This window comes from Suncus etruscus, chromosome 13 (assembly GCF_024139225.1).
Source record: "Suncus etruscus isolate mSunEtr1 chromosome 13, mSunEtr1.pri.cur, whole genome shotgun sequence".
NCBI lineage: Eukaryota > Metazoa > Chordata > Mammalia > Eulipotyphla > Soricidae > Suncus > Suncus etruscus.
This window is the reverse complement of record NC_064860.1, coordinates 72863808-72889223: the sequence shown is the minus strand read 5'-3', so window position 1 is coordinate 72889223 and position 25416 is coordinate 72863808. Positions and strand designations below refer to the sequence as shown.

The 25416-nt window shown below is 32.5% G+C and overlaps 1 long non-coding RNA gene across 1 annotated transcript in view; it reads right to left on the bottom strand.

The window, feature by feature from the left end:
• LOC126025728 (uncharacterized) overlaps positions 1-24147 on the bottom strand; it is a 174698-nt gene extending 150551 nt beyond the window's left edge. Inside the window, exon 1 of the long non-coding RNA XR_007501515.1 lies at positions 24034-24147. This is a non-coding gene — a long non-coding RNA (uncharacterized LOC126025728). The remainder of the gene's footprint in view (positions 1-24033) is intronic.
• Positions 24148-25416: the final 1269 nt, after the last annotated feature.

The following is a 25416-nucleotide window of genomic DNA, read 5'->3' as shown; positions in this document are numbered from 1 at the left end:
GTGTAGTAATGCATTTTAAAAATACTATTTCTTAGGATAAAATAGCCATTAAAGCTAGGTTTTCCAGGGGGCCTGATTTTAACAGGATGCAGTAACTTTATTGCTTTTAGAAATAAAAACATGCAGTCTCGTATTTGCTTTATATAAAATGCAGTTATCTTTGATTTGTGGCTTTTATTGCCTCCAACTATCATGCCATTGGCTACATTAAAAAAGTTCAGAAGAACAAGATTAAAATCCTAAACAAAACACTAATTTAAATGTCTTAGTACAATGATTGTTCAGGTACATTCTATTCTTTTTTCCACGTGACAGTCTTCAACAATATCTTGAGTAGTTGCTTTTTTTCAATTTGACTGAGATGAAATTGCCATATAATATTGTGGAAATGTAAGTTGTGTAATATCATGATCTGATAAATGTATGTACTGCTAAATATTTAGCATAGCTTGGTTTGCTAACACATCCTTATCTCTCAACATCATTTTATTTATATGACAAGAAAATGGAAGTTTTATTTTTGTACCAACTTTCAAGTACATGAGTTAGTATACAAGATAGAACACAATATAGTATTGTGCATTATAGTCAACACAATGAATATTAGGGTCTTGAATTTCATGTTATAATAAAATATTACACCATTTGATTAACATCTATTTTCCCATCCTTTACCACCTAACAGCTAGCATAGGGTTAAATTGAAATTTAATAAATATATTTTAAGTGTGTGCTTATATTGATAGATGTTTCTTATTTATCAGAGAGCTCTTAGTATGCTCTAACTATAGTCTGTTTTGATAAGAGAAAAGTTTAGACTTAGAAATAATAATCAGCTTGAACATAGTCTTTAGTATTCACTAAACAATTCATTTTTGGAAGTTACTTCATCATTGTAAGGAGAATAAAATATGCTTTCCACACTCATCATAAAGTTGGAAATATACTTTTTTTTTCAAAAACTTTCATAAAATAGCAATTTTAGACAATTGGTTGAGTTTGCATTATAAATTTCTCTCTCTTACTCAGTTGAAATAGTGCTTGCTATTCAAAATACTGTTCCTTGTATTTGAAATTATATTATTTTAAAAAGCAGACTGTAAATGTATTAATAATTGTTTTCTAATGAGAAGATAGGTAAGTCAACCAAGCATTTCAGCTTTCAAACATAAAATAATTTACTTTTCTTTTTTACCAGAATAACTTTATAATCTAGATGCTTTTATTTATTTATCTTTTTGACTCTTGGGCCACACCTGGCAGCACTCAGGTTACTGCTGGCTTTACGCTCAGAAATCGCTCCTAGCAGACTCAGTGAATCATATAAGATGCCGAGGATCTAATCCAGGTGGTCTAGGTGCAAGGCAAATACCAACCCTGTTTTGCTTCACTTGGTCCCAAAAATATTCTATTTACATGCTGACCCACGTTTGATCCTCTGCACCACATATGGTTCCCTGAGCACCTCCAACGTTTATCTCTGAATGCAGATCAGTAGTAATCACTGAGCACTGTGTTGCCCCGAAAAAGAGAAAATAAATAAACACCAAACAAGCAAATAAACAAAAATAACACTGTATTTTCCGACAAATAAGATGACTGGGCGTATAAAACGACCCTCTACTTTTCCTGTTAAAATATAGGTTTTGGTCTATACTCACCATATAAGACTATATCTCTTTTAACACACACCAAATGGAAATTAAAAAATGTAAGAGAAAAAGAGTCGAACCCTCAAAGTTTAACAGTATATGCTTAATAAAGCTAGACTTTGGAATGCCAACAAACATTTGTCATTTGTAGTGAGTGACTGTGATTTTTTAATTGTGAGCTACATTGAGAGCAGGGAGGGGGCTCCTCCAAGAGAGCTGGCTGAGGTGCAGTGAATAATAGGATCGCTAGAGGGAGACAGAGTGCCTCCTCTGTGTTCCATAAAAGCTGGAGGACTGAGCGCAGGAAAACCACATATCAGCAAGGATACCCGGTGGCTGAATGGGATGCAGCACTTGGTAACTCACCTCCTTAGTGTGCCCTGAAAGATGAATCAGGACAAGCAGAGGACTGACTGATGACGCCTGGCAGCTGGATGGTATGTGGTGGTAAGAGGTGGCAGATCACTCATCCTTGAAGCTGGAGTAAGTTTCAGCATGTCGTATACTGGTTTATAAAACGACCCCAACTTTTAAGAAGTTTTTTCATGGGTTAAAAGTCTCCTTATATTTCAGAAAATATAGTAATGTCATAAATACTAAGATTCTCTAGGAACATTTTCAAGATAAATTTTCTTATTCTGCATTAAAGCGTTCATTTTTTATAATTCAGAACTATTCCTTATCTATTAAAGAGAAGTGCATAGATACGTAAAGATAATTGCAAATTTAGCCAAAATTAAAATTTTAATGATTAGGATTAATCAATGTAGAAATGCAGATGAAATGTAAAAGCATTTAATTTTCAAGCTTAGATGCAGAACGAGTGAGAAAGAGACTGTTAATGAAAAAATATTTGCTTGTTGTTTAGGTCCAAATTTATTAAAATTAGAGTCACAATAATGCAATCTACTTTCATGTCTTCGAATTATTCTGGATAGAAATTTGTGAAGCACATAGGTTCATGACAGTAACCTTTAGGAATTTTGACTTAGAGATTTCTAATTCATTATCTTCCTCAGTAGTTTATCTATGGATAACCAGCTTCAATTATTTTAAATATCTGGTTGTGTCTCATTGTATATATTTATTTTAATATATTTTTATTTAGCTTATTTCTCTATATTTTCAAAAGACAACCTCCTTTTAATGTATAATCTGCTGCTTTAAGATAGTGTGATTATAGAAATTTTATATATACTATATACTTAAAATTTTCTCAATTATATGATACAAATTGCAATGAAAAATTAACATCCAAAACATTTTGAATAATTATGAACACTTTGAATGACTATCTTAAAATAGTTGAGAAATATTTTTGAGAATGTCAAAATTTATTATCTTACATTTATACTTGGCTCTTAAGTGATAGAAAATCAAAGTCATAGAATTTGCACAGTAATGTCAGTCACTAGAACTTTTTGCATATCCTGGTTCCTTGTCAGTTATTAAATCAGTGTGCTTCATTTTCTCACCATAGCCTTATGCTGCTACAGCAGTAATGTGAACAGTCGCAGCAACTGCTTGAATTTTGCAGAATTTTTCAAATAATTCAAGCAGAAATAGAAAGTTTGCTTGAAGCACTATTGTTATCCTCTTCACAAGTTGAGTCTTCCCCAAGCCTGTCAATCAAATGTCCTCTCTGTTAGACCGTTCCACTCTCTTAACCACCATTGCTCAAAATGTCTAGACTTCATACATTTTTTTATTTTATTCTTGGAAGAACTCTTTAACTTTCTTCAGCACACTTTTAAAAGAAATAAGAATATGCACCATAGACACAATTTATCAATTTTTATAAATAAAATATTATGTATATTAAAAAACCTAACTACGTTTTCTCTTTTATGTGACAATTCTGAATATGAATACATATAATTTTAAGGTATTGTGAATTTGTAAATAGCATTATGGTATACGCATCTATATAGTGCTGTTTTCAAAACAGTCTGTTAAAGGTTGTGTTTATATTTTTTAAAAAGAAAAATTAATTTTTGTTCTAGACCTTGCAAATCATTGTCCCACTGCCTAATCATATATACTTCATTGTCAAAAATAGATCTTGGAGCCTGATATTCTAGAAGCCCTAATGGTCTTCACCCACTGACAAGATTTCTTTATCCCAAAATTTATTTATCCAAAGACTCATGAATGGTTTTAATTATCCTTTGCTATCTAAAATAGAAACTATACTTTTCTTTTAGAGAAACAGAATTCTATGGAAAGATGAACCAAAAGAAAACTGTATATGTGAGTTACGCCAACTTGGATAAAAATCCATCCAATCCTATCCTGTTTACTATATTTAATGAATGAGACCAGAAAATACCAGAAATCCTTTATCTGAGGGACCTGACAGTGCAGTGAGTAGTGTGCTATCTTTTATATTGCCAACTTGTATTCAATCTTCGGCATCACATATATTCCTGTGAGCCTACCAGATAAATTCCTGAGCACAGAGCAAAAGCAAGTTTGAGCACTGCTAAGCACAAAAACATCAAAAAAATAAAAAATAAAATAAAATTAATAAAAGTAAAAGTTTATCCTAAATTACTAATACAAGATTTATACTCAGATTATATCATTTTAAGCTGTTAATGATATTGAAAGCATTTTTACACTGCAACAGGGTACAATATATTACAATTTAAATGTCTTGCAGGTTCATGTTGGTATGTTTATGAACAAAATTATAAACATTTTTATTTGTTTTGGGGTTACACACAGCAATATTCAGGGCTTACTGACAACTGTGCACTCAGGGTTCACTCCTGGTGTGGGATTCTAAGTGGGTTCCAGAAATTGAATCCAGGTTGATTGAATACAAGATAAAAGTCCTACACTTATCAGTCCTACATTATCAGTCCAGCTCCAAGACAAAAGGCTTAAAATTAGCATCAGTAATTTACTAGTATCTTCATTTTATACGAAGTTTCTGGTTCTGAATAGACACCGAAACTATTATGGTTATTATATAATAAGAATAAAAATACATTAAAATCCTTTTAATATATATATTTCCCATTATCCTTCTATTTTAATGTGACAGCATATCCAGCATCATAATATATAATGTACAACACCATCTGTTATGTAATTATCACATTATTTTGTATATTTATTTTCACCAAAATTTATTGTCAATGTATAAATATTCTAGCCCATATTTTCCATTTTTCCTTAATTTTTGGTATACAGTCAATGGTGCTCAGGGCTTATTCCTGATTCTGTACTCAGGCTTACTCATGGATCTATGCTCCTGAAATGACTTTTCTCAAAAGTCACATTTTTTTTTCCTAAATGTCCTCAATATTCACTTTTATTATGCTTAAATTTCAGAAAAATATCCTAGTTTATATTCAGTGGTTAGGTAAAACTAAAGATAAGTAGATTGATGGATTTTTTTTGTGTGTAAAACCACACCAAATTTAATAGCCCCAAATGCAACATAATTAGACTTAAAGATTTTGTGGGAAATTAAACTGTTGTACATACGAAGTCCAGTTGTCTTCTACTTAACAATGTCTGGGACTGGAAAGTGGTTCATTTATAAGCATCTTGATTTACCACTGGTGGCTGAATTCAGATAACTGACCACCTGGACTCATTAGACTGTTGTTTGTATTTTCTATGTATCATCTTTTCAAATATAAGTCTCAAATATTTCTCATTTTACATGTAATGTATTTAGAGTCTCTATTACCCTCAATTAAAAAGAGACTATCATTTTTAATAGATTTTCTCATATTCTATTATCAAAGCAGTACAAACCTGCCCAAAAAAAAGACAGTAATTTAAAACTTGTTGGAAAATATCTCATTTGGTATAGCTAATTGTCATATGAGTCACTTTTGGGGAAGGAGGAATACCTGGCAATGATCAGGAAATATTCCTGGTTCTGTACTCATGAGTCTTTTTTGGTGGTCTCTGGGGACAGTATGCAGTGCCTGGAAAAGAACCCATTAGCGACATTGAAGGGAAATGCCTTAATACAAGTTTATGTCTTGTATTATTTCTCTGGTCCTAGAAGTGTTGCTTAAAATACATAAATCTATTACTCACAATTCTGAAGCTTCAAAATCTCAGTCTCAGAGTGAAAGCACATTAGGTATCTGGTAAGAGCCCGTTTCCTGATCATATTAGTTGAAGAGAAAAGGGAAATATTCAGGGTCATTTATGAAAATCTTTCTGATCACTAAGCCTACTCCTGAGGATTCTTCCCTCACAATATATCAACTCCCAAGTTCTTCCATAATAAGTATTATTATATAGGGCACAGAATTTTATGTATAAAAATGAGTGTAAATTAACATATAGTCTGTAGCATTAGTAATGACAAATAGTTTAGTTATGTATTATAAGAAGCCAGTCAGTCCTCTTACAAAAATACATGCATGTTCTGTTTTTTAAGTTATTTTATAAATTCCCTATTTTTTCTCTCATGTTATCAAGCTCAAGGTTGAAGATAACATTTAAATGAAACCCAGTTGTGAAAAATATGCAAGTTTTAAGAATCAGGTCTTTTTGCTTACAACATCGATAAAAATCACTTTATTCATCTCATTCTTCCCTCTATTTATCTGTAAAATTGATTTTGCTTGTTTATCTTTGAGTTAGGTATAGTCATTCCTTTGTTTGCTAATTCAAGTATTGGTTTCATATTCATTCTATTTTATTTCTAATTGTTTTTATACACTAAATCAATGATGGTATCAAATGTCTTTCATATAAATCATATAATTGTATATGTAGAATAATTTTTTACTTTACATATCTTTTATTTTTAAATTAATACCTTTAAGTATCTTGATTACAAACATGCTTGTAAATTGGGTTTCAATATAAAAAGACATCCCCCTTCTATTTCATTTTTTGAGTTTCATTTAATTTAGATAAAGTTAACTTTTGTATATTGCTCATCTTCATATATTATAAGTTCATTCTGAAACAGTACCGTGCAGTGCAGTTTTAATCGGCTTGCTCTTTTGAGCCTACATTTTGGCATTTCATCGTTTTCTGTAGGGAAGTTATTTTCATTCTTATTTTTTAAATAATAACTTAGTTTAAAATTTCTTACTTCTCCTTTGCTTGCTGATTTCTATATATTTTTAGTTTTCGTGCATTCTGTGAAGTGCATTTGAATTAGATTCATTTTCAAACTTTCAGAATTTATGGATACTGTTAGGAAATTGATGACTCTTTTATGACAGAGATTTTCTGGCTGGTTCTCTTCTCAAGCCTACTTTGAACTAGTTCTCGTTCCTTTATCTCTGATTTTCCTTCCCAGTTTAATTTATTTCTCCTTAAATCTGTTTCTACTTATTGTGACTTATTTTTCTGCAAGAAGAGTATTAATTGGACAATTACAAGAGTTCAAAATATATCAAATGCTCTGATAACTTCAGAAATCTATGGGTTGCTAGCAAACACTGATTATTGGAGTGAACAAAATCCATTTCTTTTCCAGCTGTCAATTTAGAATTTGGCCTTCCATACTCTCTGGTGCATAGCTTTTTGTGACCTATTCTGTAGTTCTGTGTTCTCACTTCAATATGTCACCCCCATTGCTTTCCCCAGCACATGATATAGTGTTCCTGTGTTTTGCCAATTTAATCTTGCAGTCTTTGTAAAAAATAGGCTCTGTAGCTTTGTCAAAAATTTTGAACTTGTGTTATCTAGTTAAAAGTGTTACCTAGCTATCTATGTTTATTTGAAGATTAGGAAAGATAAAATATACAATATACCAAAACTATATTGTCATTTTCTAACATAACTTGAGAACTTTGAAACAGATTTTTCTCATGCTGTTTGAGAAAGGGCAGATTAATAGTGTCCATTGTCGAAATAAAGCCTCTGACATTATGACTGGTATGTTAAAAACGACTTTTAGTATTATTGCTACATAGTTTTGGAGCAAAATATTTTATTTAGATGAACAGGAAAGGGAAAGATACAGAGACACAGAGAAATGTTTAAGAGAGAACATAGGCATCTCCAGAAGAAAAAAAATAAAGACAAGATGATTACATAATAATTTAATGAAAAATGATGAAAAGTAGTGTGTTCAATGTCATTTTAAAATATAGCCCTGGGGGAAAACACTTTTCTTATTTTCAATACTATTTTTATCATAAAGACTTAATAAGATGACTACCTTCATTTTCAGTGTTTCCTTTTAATACCACATCTATTCAATGTAATACAAAAAAGCACAGTTATAGGTCTGTAGACTAAATAAATATATAACAGTCTCTTATGCACAGGAAATAATGTACTTTGAGGAGACTAAGACCATTAGAGTATAAAATTGAAAGACTTTTCATGTTATCTTAAAGAATAATATGAATCTTTTTCTCACTGCATAATTCTCTAGCAAAACTAGGAAATTGCTTTGTCACCATGATGTCTTTTGAAGCACCTATCTCCTTCATGACTTCAGATTCAATGTATAAAGATAAACCATTTTATACTCCAAAATTATTTTTAAGCAATTGATGTGATTATTTTTATTAATTAACACATAATATATTATAAATATTTTACTACCTATATGCTTGGTTATTGCTTTTTTGATCAAATATTTTCAATATTTCTAAAAATAATTTAAAAAAATCTATGCATTGGCAAGAAAGGGGTACGAGGAAAAGTACTTGCTTTGTACGTTAATAACCGAGGTTTGATTCCTGATACTCATGACCCCAAAGCATCACTCAAAGTAACCTCTCCGCACAGAAATTTGAATCCCTCCTGAGAATGTGTGGGTATGACCCAAAACAAAATATAAATGAGCTAAATTTATTTATAGATTTATATTTTATATGATAATATTGAGCGAAACACTAAATAAAAACAGAACTACTGTTTGTTTTTTCTTTTTAAGAAATGATTCCCCGGAGTGCCATACAGTCCCCCAAGCCAGGAGAAATTTCTGAGCGCATAGCCAGGAGTGTCACTACCCAAAATTAAAAAAAAAAAGAAAAAGAAAAAGAAATGTAGCTTGTTTCCAGAAAAAGAAATATTTCTTCAATTGAAGCTCATCATAAACATTATAAGAACCTATTTATATTCTTTATTATATTTACCTTATTATCTATTGTGACTTAGTTTAGATTAAGTTTAGATGAAAAGTAGTGTGTTCAATGTCATTTTAAAATACAGCCCTAAGGAAAAACACTTTTCTTATTTTCAATACTATTTTTATCATAAAGACTTAATAAGATGCCTATCTTAGTGACAGTGGTCACTAAGCTGTTTAAAAAATGGGGAATTAGGAAGATTAAAAATCATATTAGACTCAACATAGGGCCTATTTAACTATATAGACAACATAATTTTAAAGTTTGAATTTATGCATTAAAAGGTTAATACCCAAGATAAAGAAAGTGATATTAAAACTCAACCTCAAAAGAACAAATTGTCCATAAATAGGCAATGACATCTTAACATGTTTGTTGTCACTGAATATCATAGAGATGTACATTAAAATGACAATATTATTTCCTACAAGCAATCCAAGCTTATATAAAAAATTCTCGTAGAGCAGGTAGTGCACTTGCTTTGCATGTAACCAACCCATGTCGGTAATTTCCAGCACCATGTAAATGGTACTTTAACACTACCAGAACTATCAATGTTTGTTGAACACACAGCCAGGAGTAGTTCTGAGTACCACCTTGTGTTTTTCCCCCACCCTAAGTGTTTGTGAGGATATGGCAAACCAAAAACAACAATCTTTTGGGATCAATCTCCAAAACAAAAATAAGCACTTAAAATAAATATATATTTCAATGCTGTGCTCAGTGTGATATCCAGAATGTGGAAAGAACCCTAATTCCTTTTTTTTTTGTTTTGTTTTTTGAGCCACATCCAGTGACACTCAGGGGTTAATCCTGGTTATGCTCTCAAAAATAGATCCTGGCTAGGGGGATCATAGTGGATGCTGGGGATCAAACCATGAACTGTCCTACATCAACCTTGTGCAAGACAAACGCTGCACCACTGCTCCAGACCAAGCAAATCAAATTTCTAACAACATATGTATGTATAAAAAATTACTTTTGCATATACAAAATTAATAACTATGCATATAAAAGAAAAACATACATATTGTTTGATGCAACAAGGATGAACTGGAGTGTGTCAGTTAAATAGATTAGAGGAAGAAGGAAAATACTGATATTATTTATCTTTGGTGTATAGAGCAATAAAAAAGAAATATATATATATAGTATTTAATAATGATATATCATTGACTAACAGTGGTCAATCACAGTGGCTTAATCACTAAGCTGATTAAAAACAGGGGCCAAGGAAGATTAAAGATTATACTAGACTTAATATAGGACTAGATATGAAAAATGGAAACTTGGTTCTAATGGAGTATAATGATTTTGTATATAAATATCATAAAATTTTACACTATTTTAACCATGTTAACTAACATACTACAAGCAAGCATGATTTTTTAAAGAAAATGTATCCTTATTCACTGTTAGTTCAACCTTTTGGAAAATGATTTAGGAACTTATCAAAACATTCAGAGTGCTGCTTACACATGACCCTGTCATTTCTACCTTTGAGTACTTAGCCCAGACATAAAAAAAAAAAAAACATAACTCCAAAATGCCAAATGGTCACCTACACTCATCATGGCATTATTTACAGTAGAAAAAATATGACAACTAAAATATCCAATACAGATGATAAAATAAAGAAATTTGTAATACATATATTATGGAATACATAAGTGATAAAAAGTAAAAGGCATACAGGTTTCTAAACTTGGATAGACTTAGAAAAAATAGTATAATTTCTGAATAAAATGAGTCAAGAAGAAAAAAGAATACTAGGTGCTCTCATGAGTTTCTAGGTAGAAAGAAATGAAGCAAAGGGTTTAACAGTATCCTTAAGAAAACAGTCCTTAGATTTAATCAATTGAGATGTGATCTAAGGATGCCTGGGGTTGGGGAAGGGAACTTGGGATAATTATGGATAGTATTAACACTCTAGTGGTGGGTATTGTGTACAACACTGCAAGAAGAGAACTATAATAGTATTTTACTATAATATTTTATTCTCATAAAAACAAATCATTCTATTTTTAAAATTTTCCATTGTATTATACATAAACACAAAATATGTAGTCACTTGTGTATATTATATTCTGCATATTATATTCTTGTGTATATTATATTCTGCATATTATACATAATTGTGTATTTTATAATTAATATAACTATAATTTAAAATGTAAATATAATGTGATTGCATAATATGTGTACAAACAGATGCACAATATAGAATATATATACAACAGATCCGTATTTTTCTATTTCTGGAGGACAGATTTCCAATATCAATTTGTCTTCAGATATGGAATGTATTTAGACAATCTTAGCTTATTATGACCTTCTTGCTACGTTTTCATACAAGCTTTCCTCAAAACACACACTGATTAAGGAAGAGAAATTTGTCCTATTTCTTTTCAAAAATCAGCCTATTGTAGTAAAACTTTACATATATTACCTCATATAACTGTAATGAGCTACTTAGACTATCTAAAAATTTTGTTTTGAGTTAGGATTATAACAAAAAATTTGTCAACTGCAATTAAGTATATGCATATATAATAAATAATTATTGAATATATTGTTTAAAGTATATTTAGTCTATATTTAAAATATGCATAAATATAAATAAATTTCATGTAAATATAAAATTTATTACATATTAAACATATTCATTGTAAGCATATGCATATATAAGTGCAAATCTACTTGTTAGCATACAAAGAACTTTATATATGCAACTAAGAACAACATTTTTGGGGGGATTCTTTTTTTCTTTTTTTTTATTTTTTAATTTTTATTTTGATCATAGTGGCTTACATATCTTTCACATTAGTATTTTAGGTACATATTAACATTGAATCAGGGGAATACCCACCACCAAATTTGTCCTCCCTCCTTCCCGTTCCCTTTCTGCAATTGTATCCCCCACCATCACCCCCCAGGCTGCTAGGGTAGGAGGTCCCCTCTTTGTCTAGCTTACTATCAGTGATCATACATCTGTTTGGTCCTGGTGCCCTCCCTTGTTTCTCCCTCTATTTGAGAGGCTAACCTAGATAAATCAAGTTATGTGGTTTTGTTTGAGGGAAAGAAAGGCAATAGAATGGGATAAAGATTAAGCAAAAAAAATTTTTAAACATAAATTAATTAATAAAAATATGCTGAAAATGGGTGGAGTCCTTCTAGTGGCTATCAGCCTCAGTTTGAGAGAGGACATAAAAAGGTAACTGAAACACCATAACAATACAAAAATAAATGTCAAATTATATATCCAGTGAGCCCTAGAGCAATAAAGAGAAGCACCACACAAAAGTCTCAGTTATGAATTCAAATCATGCCGGAGTGCAAAAAGAAAGAGAAAGATAAGATAAAATAATATAAAATAAAAAAGGAGACATCAACTTCAATATTCCTTGTCCTACTTATTAAACTTTACTCAAATTAAACCACAGTGTAGTTGTTTGCAAAAAGCACTACATTATTTGACATTACAATGTGGAAAAGAATAGAAAAGTAAGATATATTGGTGGTATTTTTTTTATCACTGTTTTCAACAAAAGCAACAATAGTGATAGTGGCCATCAGAATTTTGAGTGGAATCTCTTAAAGTTTTAAGTGATACTGAAAAATTCCCCCTGCCTTGTACTTTATCTCTACCAATATTCATGCAAATATTCAACCAATATTCCTAATAACTCATGAGAAATCATAGAGACCTTTTACCTTGACTCAGATGGGTAACCACAGAAATCTCAATATTGTTAGGCACCACACTTCATCTATCACGTACAGTTATGATGGTGCTTAAAGAAAGAGCATGTAGAATTTTTTTGAGTATATTTGTAGAGTTAAATGAGGAACCTAACTAAGTCACCATATTGTTTCTTTTTGTCAGCTTATAAGAAAATCACACAAACCAACTGCTAAGTAGGTATAGAATTTAAAGCCTTTCTATACTGAGAAAAACATTCCATGTGCTATTTCTTTAAGCTATAAGTCTATACTTACATTTATTTTCCTGCTTATATAATGTCTGTATGCCCATGTAATTCTACTTTGAATTGGTAGCATACTCTTTATTTAAAGCTGTAGTCTATCAGTGATTCTGTCCTAAACTCATCAGTAATTTACTTTACCACTTTAGTCTGTCACCCGAAAATATGTGATAATTCTGTTTCAAAATACAAGTGTTCTCTTCCATTTCTCTCTTAATCAATTTTTAATTTTATTATTTTACCTCTACTTACAGCAAAACTACTCAACAAAACTACTCACTACTCATTAATGCCCATTCTGTATTTCCCATTGTCTTTAAATTATTTGTTCCATCTGTCCACTGACATTTTTCTCCCAATTATATTCATATTGACATGTTTAATGATAGCTTTCTCAAGATTTCTGCAAGATTTTGACATTGTTTCTAGTTCTCTCTTTTTTTTCTTGAATACTATTCCAGAAACTTAAATGAAACTGTAAGGCAAAATGCTAAGTCAAATAAATTACAGGGAGAATGTTAAATATTGGAGGAATTTCACTTTGTGTTATATGCAGAGAAATACAAAAAAGAAATGGGCAGTATTGCGTTGTAGCAGATATCTGTCATTGCTAAATGAGGTTACCATTTAAGAGAAGAAAAAAATGAAGAAGTGAACTAGAAGTAGAATATTAAGAAGGTGAAAGGTTTGGGCAATTGGGTGTCAAAGTTTTATAGCTGTATACCAAAGCCATGCAAATAGCACAATGATAAAAATGTACATAAACTACAATAAGATGTTTAAAAATGGAATGTTATGATTAGTTTAGGAGCCTCTGAAGTTTTCGTTTTACACAGTCCACTTTACTTTAAACTTCTTGTTTTTCAACGTATAAATTTTCTGCAAACTGTGAGCCATATAATGAGTGCTTATACTTTCCTTTTAAGCTTCCTTATATATTATTTAAATTAAGAGAAGATTTAACATATTATTGATGGAAAATTCAAGTTAATATATCAGAATTTTCCTCTTCTGGGCATACTTATATATGAAACTACCCATTCAAAACTAGTAAGTTTAGGAACCTTAAAATTAATAGTTGTAGCATAGTTGATTCTTCATATTACTGTTTTAAACTGCCTACTCAGAGTTTGTATTGACCCTTTAAATAGCATTTGTATTTTCACATGTGCTTAGGCCAACAACATGATTGTGATTTTTGTCTTTCACATACCACATCTAATCTATTCTCAAATTCAGAATCTAACCATATCTCTTCCTCAAAACTCAACTTGTCATAATCTAAGCTATTATACAACTTTTCTGGAATTTGGTAATGTTTTTTAGTGCTTTGATTTTATTACTTTTATTTCTTTCCTCAATATTCTAATCTCTAAAAACTGTTAAGGTGTTTTTACTTTTATATTATGTCACATTAAGTGTTCCATACATATAATATAACAAATTAAAAATAGTTCTGTCATACATGTTATATGATAAATAATAAAATAGACTGTTTCAGGGAAACTAAGTATGTAGAATAGAAACCTTTTTTGATTCTTCTTCTTTTTTTTTTTTTTTTTTTTTTTTTGGTTTTTGGGCCACACCCGGTAACGCTCAGGTGTTTCTCCTGGCTATGCGCTCAGAAGTCGCTCCTGGCTTGGGGGACCATATGGGAAGCCGGGGAATCCGACCCTGGTCCATTCTAAGCTAGTGCTGGCAAGGCAGACACCTTACCTCTAGTGCCACTGCGCCAGCCCCTGGAATAGAAATCTTAATAGGTCATTGGTAAAACATGTAGAGTAAGTTAATGGTGATAAAGTGTTATGACTAAGTACAACCAGACAATAAGTGTTAATACCAATCTCAACATATTATTATAATATAATAATAAAATAATACATGAGTTAAAAGAAATATCATGATAAATAAAAGAAATATAATGATAAATAAAAGAAATATTTTGAAAAGGAAGAAAATTTATATATTCAAATAATTTTGTACATTGCTGTAATATCTGAAAATAATGTGAAAATAGACATATAATGAGTAGATATATATTAATAAAATTGTATAGAACTGAAGGCTTTGTCAATTTTTTTTACTAATTTTATCACCTGGGTAGATGTTTTTCTGAGATGAAATTTATGAGTTAATATGATAGAAAGTTACTATGACCCTTATATTTCCCATTACCTGATATACATCCTCCTTCAATCAAACACTAACCTACTAGCTGATCTGAGATGATTTGTGGTAATTCTCTAGAATATCTTGAGGTTTTCTGATACTAGAAATTTAGAAAAAATATAGGAATTTTCTATTGCTGGCATTGAAAACTGAGTAGACCTCATGTCAAAATTATGGAGGAGGCTCTTAGGATTTGCAGATGGCTATATCACATCTGAGAGCCAACAAGAAAACTTAAATTTCAGTTTTTAAAATCACAACGATAGAAAGAATGATAAGATTACATGAGTTTGCAAGAAAATGTAAATTACAAATCGAAATGGAGAAGACTGTCTCTCATAAAGATAAATTTTGGCATTTCAAAACTCAGCAGAAAATTTAATTATGTTACTTCTTGGGTATGGCCCATAGAAATATGAGAAGATAGATATGTATGTTAAAGTCATTAAGCTTATGATAATTTCTATGTAAAATTAGAAAATGACTAAGGATTTCATTCATTTTTTAAATAATGATTTGATATCTCTTTTTAGAAGAAACTATGGCAATAACAATTATTTTTAATATGAATAGTACTTCTAACTAAATTCATAAATTTAGATAAAGAAGTTGGTTAGATATTTTGCTACTATTACCTAAGTCATAGTAAAGGAAAGAGAAACTGATTGTGGAAATGTAAAGATATTGATGAAAATTATAAAATTAGAAGATTATGCAGAATATCTGGTTTATGAATCCACATTTTCCATTAAATTCTATAATATAATAAATTTTACTTTATTAGAATGTCTAATTTAGTGCTATTTAAAATATTTACCCTAAAAGGTGGATGCATTCTGAAATTCAAATAAACATTTTCTTCTAATATTGAAAATTTTTATAAAAGGATGCATTGAAGGACATTTTAGCTATTACAAATCATGTCTTGGGGCTGGCAGAGAGAACAGCAGATAAGGTGCTGTGTTACAAGGAGCTGAGAGGAATATGAACTTGGTACCTATATAGTCATTCAAGCCCCATCGGTACAGGTGTAAGCTTCTGAACACAGCCAGATGTTCAATCAAATTTCTAAAAATTGTATCTTAAGAGGAGTGTTGAGATAATAAAGTTTGATATTAAATATTTGATAGTAAGTTTGCTAGTTACTTATCAGCTTCTTCTTTTTTTTTTTTTTTTTTTTTGTTTTTTGGGCCACACCCGGTGGTGTTCAGGGGTTACTCCTGGCTGTCTGCTCAGAAATAGCTCCTGGCAGGCACAGGGGACCATATGGGACACCGGAATTCGAACCAACCACCTTAGGTCCTGGATCGGCTGCTTGCAAGGCAAACACCGCTGTGCTATCTCTCCGGGCCCACTTATTAGCTTCTTAATACTATTCTGACAGACCAATAATTCTAGATGTCTAGTTTCCAAATTATCTTTGATTTACAATTTACATTATTCCATTTTAAAAATAATAACTTAGATAATAAACAGTCATAGAAGCTAACATGTGCTGGAAATATTTTCAAGGGAAAATTTTAATGTAATTTTTGTTTGAATGCTTTCTTTTTGTATGTTCATGGATATCTTTATTTTAAGCAGAGCCATGCATTTTGATAGAGACTTATCTTCTTTAATACATCCTATTGTTAGCTTAAAACAAAAATAAGGATTTGATCTTGGTCAAAAATAGCATATAAATTAACTAGACAAGAAAATATGGAACCGTAACATGAATTATTTTGGTTTTGCTCTTTAAAATTTTTAATTTTTTTTATCTCTCTGTATTTTAGTTTCCTCATCTGGAAAGTTTGGATTCTATTTTCCACTAGAGAATACTAAAGAGAGGTTAAATAAGGTACATAAATTGTGTTCTACATTATTAAATTTATAGTCAATTAAAGATTCATAAATTCTCAAGTAAGACCATAGAAAACTGATCTGAATTTTCTAGGTGACTGGAGAGATAATAAAGTGGGCAGGTTGCCTTATACTCTGCTAACTGGGGATCAACCTTTGGTTCCCTGTATAGTTAGTTACCCAGCCTGACAGGAGTGATCCCTGGGTGTCAACACAAAATCAAATCAAAGAAATGAACAAAAAGACTGAAATAATGCAGTGCCTTTTTGTTTGTTTGATTGATTTTGTTTTGGGGCCACACCCTGTGATGCTCAAGGGATACTCCTGGCTATGTGCTCAGAAATCACATATGGCTTAGCCATATGGGACACTGGGGATCAAACCTACCACTATGCTATTGCTCAGGCCCATGCTGTGCTGATTTTAATTTAATCACTGTACACATACATATACGGGGCTATGAAGAGAACAAAGTAGTGATGAGAAATATTTGGCCATTTTACATACATGTCCCAAGTAGAAATATATATAGGTTAGCTATTTGTTTGCTAAGAAATCAGAAAGTAATCATAGCATACTTTGTCTTAATGGCTCATAAAACTATTTTGAGATATTGTACAATAAGAATTATTTTCTATATCAATTTGGTAACCATTTATTAATGGTATATTGAAGAAAAAACTACAGATACATAAATAAGAATTTTTAAATAGCATAGAATTTCTAACTTAGTTATTGCAATATTGGTTAGGTAAAATTGTCTATGAGAGAAGTACTTACATTATATTTATAACATAGAAATTTGCAAATCAAAAAATAAGTGATATGATTTATAGTAATGTTGGACTTTATAAAAATATGTTCATATAATTCCCCAAGTTAGTTAATTGTATTCAATTTGACTTTTATTCTGATCATTATTTTATATTTTAGCTATTTGTTTATACTTTTTATTATTATAACTAATTTTATTTTGTTTATGCTATGCTGATATTGTTAATGATTATTCCTGACACTGTGCTAAGGGATTACTCTTGGTAGGTTCAGGGAAACATATTTGGCTTCAGGAATCAAATCTGGGTCAGTTTTGTGCAATGCAAGAGTACTTATTCATTATACTATCTTTCCAATTCTTGTTTTAACAATTTAAATTATGTCTACAATTTGAAGATTTGAAGATTTTTTAATGCATGAATAGAGCCTAAATCCTCTAGGATGCATGGAAAGCTTTGGCACTTCTCATCTCACAAAATGAAATAATAGCATTGCCTAACTGAACTTTTTACTTCCCCTATATATGAGAAAGGTTCATTGTAAAAGCATATGGTTCAAAAGAGCTGTTAAAATCCTCAGAAAGAATTTGTTGGGCTCAAGAAATTGTTGTACAGGTATATGAAAATGAATCCTATTATTAGATAAAACAAATTCAGATATGTGGCAACTGCAATTTCCTGTAATATATCTTCAGAGGAAACTACTTGGCTATTAAAAACATTCATTCACAATCAGTTATTCTTGTATATTCTTTATCAATATGTTGGTTTCCAGTTATAAGTGTATTTAAAATACCCATTGCATCTTTATATCTAGCTTCCATCACCCTAAAGCAATATTTGACTAATGACTACTTGTAAAACTTCAGGTTTTACAATATCCTTCCTAACCCTCGATCACTCTCAATGCCAGTAATAGGTTCTGATATGCCAGGTTATTCAGCATGAAACTCCTCATGTATTTTTGATATTACTCAGAGGTAAGATAATTCTGAACATAAAATTGTTGCCATAAACTTTCTGTAGAAAGAGCATTTGCACTGTCTCCTTTTCTTTTTAACCATTGAAGTGGAGGATGAAGCTCAGTAAAGTGCAATTGCTTTGCATGTGTTAAGCTCTGGATCAACAGTTGGCACTGCAAAGCATAACAAAATAAAACGTTTACATGGAACCAAAATGTGACTCAGTGTATGTACATTTTTGGTATGTGTGAGGCCCTGGGTCTTTGCCTGTATACAACAAAATTATTATTGTTATTTATTATTATTATTTTGCTTCTTGGTCCTACCTGGTGGTACTCAGAGTTTATTCCAGGCTCTGCACCCTGGTGTTACAGGTGTTGCTTGGGGGACAATCTTGCATAGCAGGGATCAAACACATGTTGGCCACATGCAAGGCAAATATTTGTACCTTCTATAAAACAACTGTAGCCCCTCTCTGCAGGCCACAGCCATATATCACATGCACATTGACCATCTTTATATCATATTTTAGATAAATATATAGCATCATCTGCTCCTATCTTTTTAGTTAACCTGTTAATGGTTGAAAGTAAATCTAATGTAGTTTCTGTAAAAATCTTATTGACATGATTTGCAAATATGATTTGTAACTTTTTTAATTCAGTAGGTTAACATTTTCATTCTAATGTTTTTATACCTTTATTCTTAATGTTTTAAGATGCATTTGGTTTGACAAGTCTCATTTGTTTATTTTCACTTTTTTCTCTTACCATTATACTTGTACAAAGATAACATTATGAACAATGTCAAAGAATTTATAACATATTTTCCTTGTGATTCTATGATAGTAAGCTATTCAAAAGAGTTTTAAAAATTTAACACATTCAAATTCACATGTTGGGTCAAATTGTTCAAGTTCTTGTTACTGTTCTTTTTTTTTATTTAAACACCTTGATTGCAAACATGATTGTGTTTGGGTTTCAGGCATAAAAGGAACACCACCCATCACCAGTGCAACATTCCCATCACCCATGTCCCAAATCTCCCTCCTCCCCACCCGACCCCTGCCTGTACTCTAAACAGGCTCTGCATTTCCCTCATACATTCTCAATATTAGGACAGTTCAAAATGTAGTTATTTCTGAAACTAAACTCATCACTCTTTGTGGTGAGCTTCCTGAGGTGAGCTGGAACTTCCAGCTCTTTTCTCTTTTGTGTCTAAAATTTATTATTGCAAGAATGTCTTTCATTTTTCTTAAAACCCATAGATGAGTGAGACCATTCTGCGTTTTTCTCTCTCTCTCTCTGACTTATTTCACTCAGCATAATAGATTCTGTGTACATCCATGTATAGGAAAATTTCATGACTTCATCTCTCCTGACAGCTGCATAATATTCCATTGTGTATATGTACCACAGTTTCTTTAGCCATTCGTCTGTTGAAGGGCATCTTGGTTGTTTCCAGAGTCTTGCTATGGTAAATAGTGCTGCAATGAATATAGGTGTAAGGAAGGGATTTTTGTATTTTTGTGTTCTTAGGGTATATTCCTAGGAGTGGTATAGCTGGATCGTATGGGAGCTCAATTTCCAGTTTTTGGAGGAATCTCCATATCGCTTTCCATAAAGGTTGAACTAGACGGCATTCCCACCAGCAGTGGATAAGGGTTCCTTTCTCTCCACATCCCCGCTAGCACTGTTTGTTCTCATTCTTTGTGATGTGTGCCATTCTCTGTGGTGTGAGGTGGTATCTCATTGTTGTTTTGATTTGCATCTCCCTGATGATTAGTGATGTGGAGCATTTCTTCATGTGTCTTTTGGCCATTTGTATTTCTTCTTTGTCAAAGTGTTTGTTCATTTCTTCTCCCCATTTTTTTTTTTTCTTTTTTTTTACTAAAGTTTTTTTTTTTTTTTTTTTTTTTTTTTTTTTTTTTTTTAGAAAATAGGAAAGTTTATTGGAAGGAAGAAGAGAAAAAAGGATTTCCCCATGTAGGGAGAAACTTAGTATAAGGATAAGTTAAATATGTCTCATGTTTGTTTTATTTTTAATAAAATTGGAATCTTTATAGGCTTTAAAAGACTCACTGAATTTCTTATTAATTGATAAGAATATTACAAAGAATGCAAGGATTCTCCAGAGTATCTGGTCTGAGTCTTTGGGGTTTGGCCATTTGCTTTGCCATTACCAATTATCTTATTCTTTTTTTTTTTTTTTTTTTAATTTTTTTTTATTTAAACACCTTGATTACATACATGATTGTGTTTGGGTTTCAGTCATAAAAGGAACACCACCCATCACCAGTGCAACATTCCCATCACCCAAGTCCCAAATCACCCTCCTCCCCACCCAAACCCCGCCTGTACCCTAAACAGGCTCTACATTTCCCTCATACATTCTCAATATTAGGACAGTTCAAAATGTAGTTATTTCTCTAACTAAACTCATCACTCTTTGTGGTGAGCTTCCTGAGGTGAGCTGGAACTTCCAGCTCTTTTCTCTTTTGTGTCTGAAAATTATTATTACAAGGGTGTCTTTCATTTTTCTTAAAACCCATAGATGAGTGAGACCATTCTGCGTTTTTCTCTCTCTCTCTGACTTATTTCACTCAGCATAATAGATTCCATGTACATCCATGTATAGGAAAATTTCATGACTTCATCTCTCCTGACAGCTGCATAATATTCCATTGTGTATATGTACCACAGTTTCTTTAGCCATTCATCTGTTGAAGGGCATCTTGGTTGTTTCCAGAGTCTTGCTATGGTAAATAGAGCTGCAATGAATATAGGTGTAAGGAAGGGGTTTTTGTATTGTATTTTTGTGTTCCTAGGGTATATTCCTAGGAGTGGTATAGCTGGATCGTATGGGAGCTCGATTTCCAGTTTTTGGAGGAATCTCCATATCGCTTTCCATAAAGGTTGAAGTAGACAGCATTCCCACCAGCAGTGGATAAGAGTTCCTTTCTCTCCACATCCCCGCCAACACTGTTTATTCTCATTCTTTGTGATGTGTGCCATTCTCTGGGGTGTGAGGTGGTATCTCATCGTTGTTTTGATTTGCATCTCCCTGATGATTAGTGATGTGGAACATTTTTTCATGTGTCTTTTGGCCATGCGTATTTCTTCTTTGTCAAAGTGTCTGTTCATTTCTTCTCCCCATTTTTTGATGGGGTTAGATGTTTTTTTCTTGTAAAGTTCTGTCAGTGCCTTGTATATTTTGGAGATTAGCCCCTTATCTGATGGGTATTGGGGGAATAGTTTCTCCCACTCAGTGGGTGGCTCTTGTATCCTGGGCACTATTTCCTTTGAGGTGCAGAAGCTTCTCAACTTAATATATTCCCATCTGTTAATCTCTGCTTTCACTTGCTTGGAGAGTGCAGTTTCCTCCTTGAAGATGCCTGTAGTCTCAATGTCCTGGAGAGTTTTGCCTATGTGTTGTTCTATATATCTTATGGTTTGGGGTCTGATATCGAGGTCTTTAATCCATTTGGATTTTACCTTCGTACATGATGTTAGCTGGGGTTCTAAGTTTAATTTTTTGGAAGTGGCTACCCAGTTGTGCCAACACCACTTGTTGAAGAGGCTTTCTTTGCTCCATTTAGGATTTCCTGCTCCTTTATCAAAAATTAGGTGATTGTATGTCTGGGGAACATATTCTGAGTATTCAAGCCTATTCCACTGATCTGAGGGTCTGTCCTTATTCCAATACCATGCTGTTTTGATAACTATTGCTTTGTAGTAAAGTTTAAAGTTGGGGAAAGTAATTCCTCCCATATTCTTTTTCCCAATGACTGCTTTAGCTATTCTAGGGTGTTTATTGTTCCAAACAAATTTCAAATGTGCCTGATCCACTTCTTTGAAGAATGTCATGGGTATCTTTAGAGGGATAGCATTGAATCTGTATAATGCCTTGGGGAGTATTGCTATTTTGATGATGTTAATCCTGCCAATCCATGAGCAGGGTATGTGTTTCCATTTCCGCGTGTCCTCTCTTATTTCTTGGAGCAGAGTTTTATAGTTTTCTTTGTATAGGTCCTTCACATTTTTAGTCAAGTTGATTCCAAGATATTTGAGTTTGTGTGGCACTATTGTGAATGGGGTTGTTTTCTTAATGTCCATTTCTTCCTTATTACTATTGGTGTATAGAAAGGCCATTGATTTTTGTGTGTTGATTTTGTAGCCTGCCACCTTGCTATATCAGTTTATTGTTTCTAGAAGCTTTTTGATAGAGTCTTTAGGGTTTTCTAAGTAGAGCATCATGTCATCTGCAAACAGTGAGAGCTTGACTTCTTCCTTTCCTATCTGGATTCCCTTGATATCTTTTTCTTGCCTAATTGCTATAGCAAGTACTTCCAGTGCTATGTTGAATAGGAGTGGTGAGAGAGGACAGCCTTGTCTTGTGCCAGAATTTAGAGGGAAGGCTTTTAGTTTTTCTCCATTGAGGATAATATTTGCCACTGGCTTGTGGTAGATGGCCTTAACTATATTGAGAAAGGTTCCTTCCATTCCCATCTTGCTGAGAGTTTTGATCAAGAATGGGTGTTGGACCTTATCAAATGCTTTCTCTGCATCTATTGATATGATCATGTGGTTTTTTTTTTCTTGCTGTTGATGTTGTGTATTATGTTGATAGACTTACGGATGTTAAACCATCCTTGCATTCCTGGGATGAAACCTACTTGATCGTAGTGGATGATCTTCTTAATGAGGTATTGAATCCTATTTGCCAGGATTTTGTTGAGGATTTTTGCATCTGCATTCATCAGAGATATTGGTCTGTAATTTTCTTTTTTCGTAGCATCTCTCTCTGGTTTAGGTATCAAGGTGATGTTGGCTTCATAAAAGCTATTTGGGAGTGTTTCCACTTGTTCAATTTCATGAAAGAGTCTTGCCAGAATTGGTAGTAGTTCCTCTTGGAAAGTTTGACAGAATTCATTAATGAATCCATCTGGGCCTGGGCTTTTGTTTTTGGGCAGACTTATGATTACCATTTTTATTTCATCAATGGTGATGGGGGTGTTTAGATATGCTACATCCTCTTCTTTCAATCGTGGAAGATTATAAGAGTCCAAGAATTTATCCATTTCTTCCAGGTTCTCATTTTTAGTGGCGTAGAGTTTTTCAAAGTAGTTTCTGATTAACCTTTGAATCTCTGTCATATCAATAGTGATCTCTCCTTTTTCATTCCTAATACGAGTTATCAAGTTTCTCTCTCTCTCTCTCTCTCTCTCTCTCTCTCTCTCTTTCTTTGTTAGGTTTGCCAGTGGTCTATCAATCTTGTTTATTTTTTCAAAGTACCAACTTCTGCTTTCGTTGATCTACAGGACTGTTTTTTGGGTTTCCACTTCATTGATTTCTGCTCTCAGCTTTGTTATTTCCTTCTGTCTTCCTATTTTTGGGTCCTTTTCTTGAGTACTTTCTAGTTCTATTAGCTGTGTCATTAAGTTACTCAGGTAAGCTCCTTCTTCCTTCCTGATGTGTGCTTGCAAAGCTATAAATTTTCCTCTCATTCCTGCTTTTGCTGTGTCCCATAAGTTCTGATAGTTTGTGTCTTTATTGTCATTTGTTTCCAGGAACCTTTTGATTTCCTCCTTGATTACATCTCAGACCCACTGGTTATTGAGTATGAGGTTGTTTAACTTCCAGGTGTTAAAGTTTTTCTTCTGAGTCCCTTTGGAATTCACAAATAATTTCAGAGCCTTGTGGTCAGCGAAGGTAGTCTGCAAAATTTCTATCCTCTTGATCTTATGGAGGTATGTTTTATGTGCCAGCATGTAGTCTATCCTGGAGAATGTCCCATGTACATTGGAGAAAAATGTGTATCCAGGTTTCTGGGGATGGAGTGTCCTATATATATCCACTAGGACTCTTTCTTCCATTTCTCTCCTCAGGTCTAGTATATTCTTGTTGGGTTTCAGTCTGGTTGACCTATCCAATGTTGACAAAGCAGTGTTGAGGTCCCCCACAATTATTGTGTTTTTATTGATATTGTTTTTCAGATTTGTCAACAGTTGTTTTAAATATTTTGCTGGACCCTCATTTGGTGCATATATGTTTAGGAGAGTTATTTCTTCCTGCTCTACATACCCCTTGATTAATATAAAATGTCCATCTTTGTCCCTTACAACATTCCTGAGTATAAAGTTTGCATTATCTGATATTAGTATGGCCACTCCAGCTTTTTTATGGGTGTTGTTTGCTTGGATAATTTTTCTCCAGCCTTTTATTTTGAGTCTATGTTTGTTCTGACTATTCAGGTGCGTTTCTTGTAGGCAGCAGAAGGTTGGATTGAGTTTTTTGATCCATTTAGCCACTCTGTGTCTCTTAACTGGTGCATTTAGTCCATTGACGTTGAGAGAAAGAATTGTCCTGGGATTTAATGCCATCTTTATATCGAAATTTGGTGTGTCTTTTGGTTAGTCTTGTTTTAAATTAGGTCTTTCAGTTTTTCTCTTAAGACTGGTTTTGAGTCTATAAAGTTTCTGAGCTGTTTTTTGTCTGTGAAACCATGTATTCTTCCGTCAAACCGGAAAGTGAGTTTTGCTGGGTACAGTATTCTAGGTGAAGCATTCATTTTATTCAGTCTTGTCACAATATCCCACCACTGCTTTCTGGCATTGAGTGTTTCTGGTGACAGGTCTGCTGTAAATCTCAAGGATGCTTGCTTGAATGTAATTTCCCCTTTTGATCTTGCAGTTTTCAGAATTCTGTCTCTATTTGTGGGATTTGTCATTGTGACTAGGATGTGTCTTGGGGTGGTTTTTCTTGGGTCTCTTTTGGTTGGTACTCTTCGAGCATGCAGGATTTAATCACATATATTCTTTAGCTCTGGACGTTTCTCTTTAATGATGTTCTTGACTGTTGATTCTTCCTGGAAATTTTCTTCCTGGGTCTCTGGGACTCCAATGATTCTTAAGTTGTTTCTGTTGATCTGATCATAGACTTCTATTTTCATCTGTT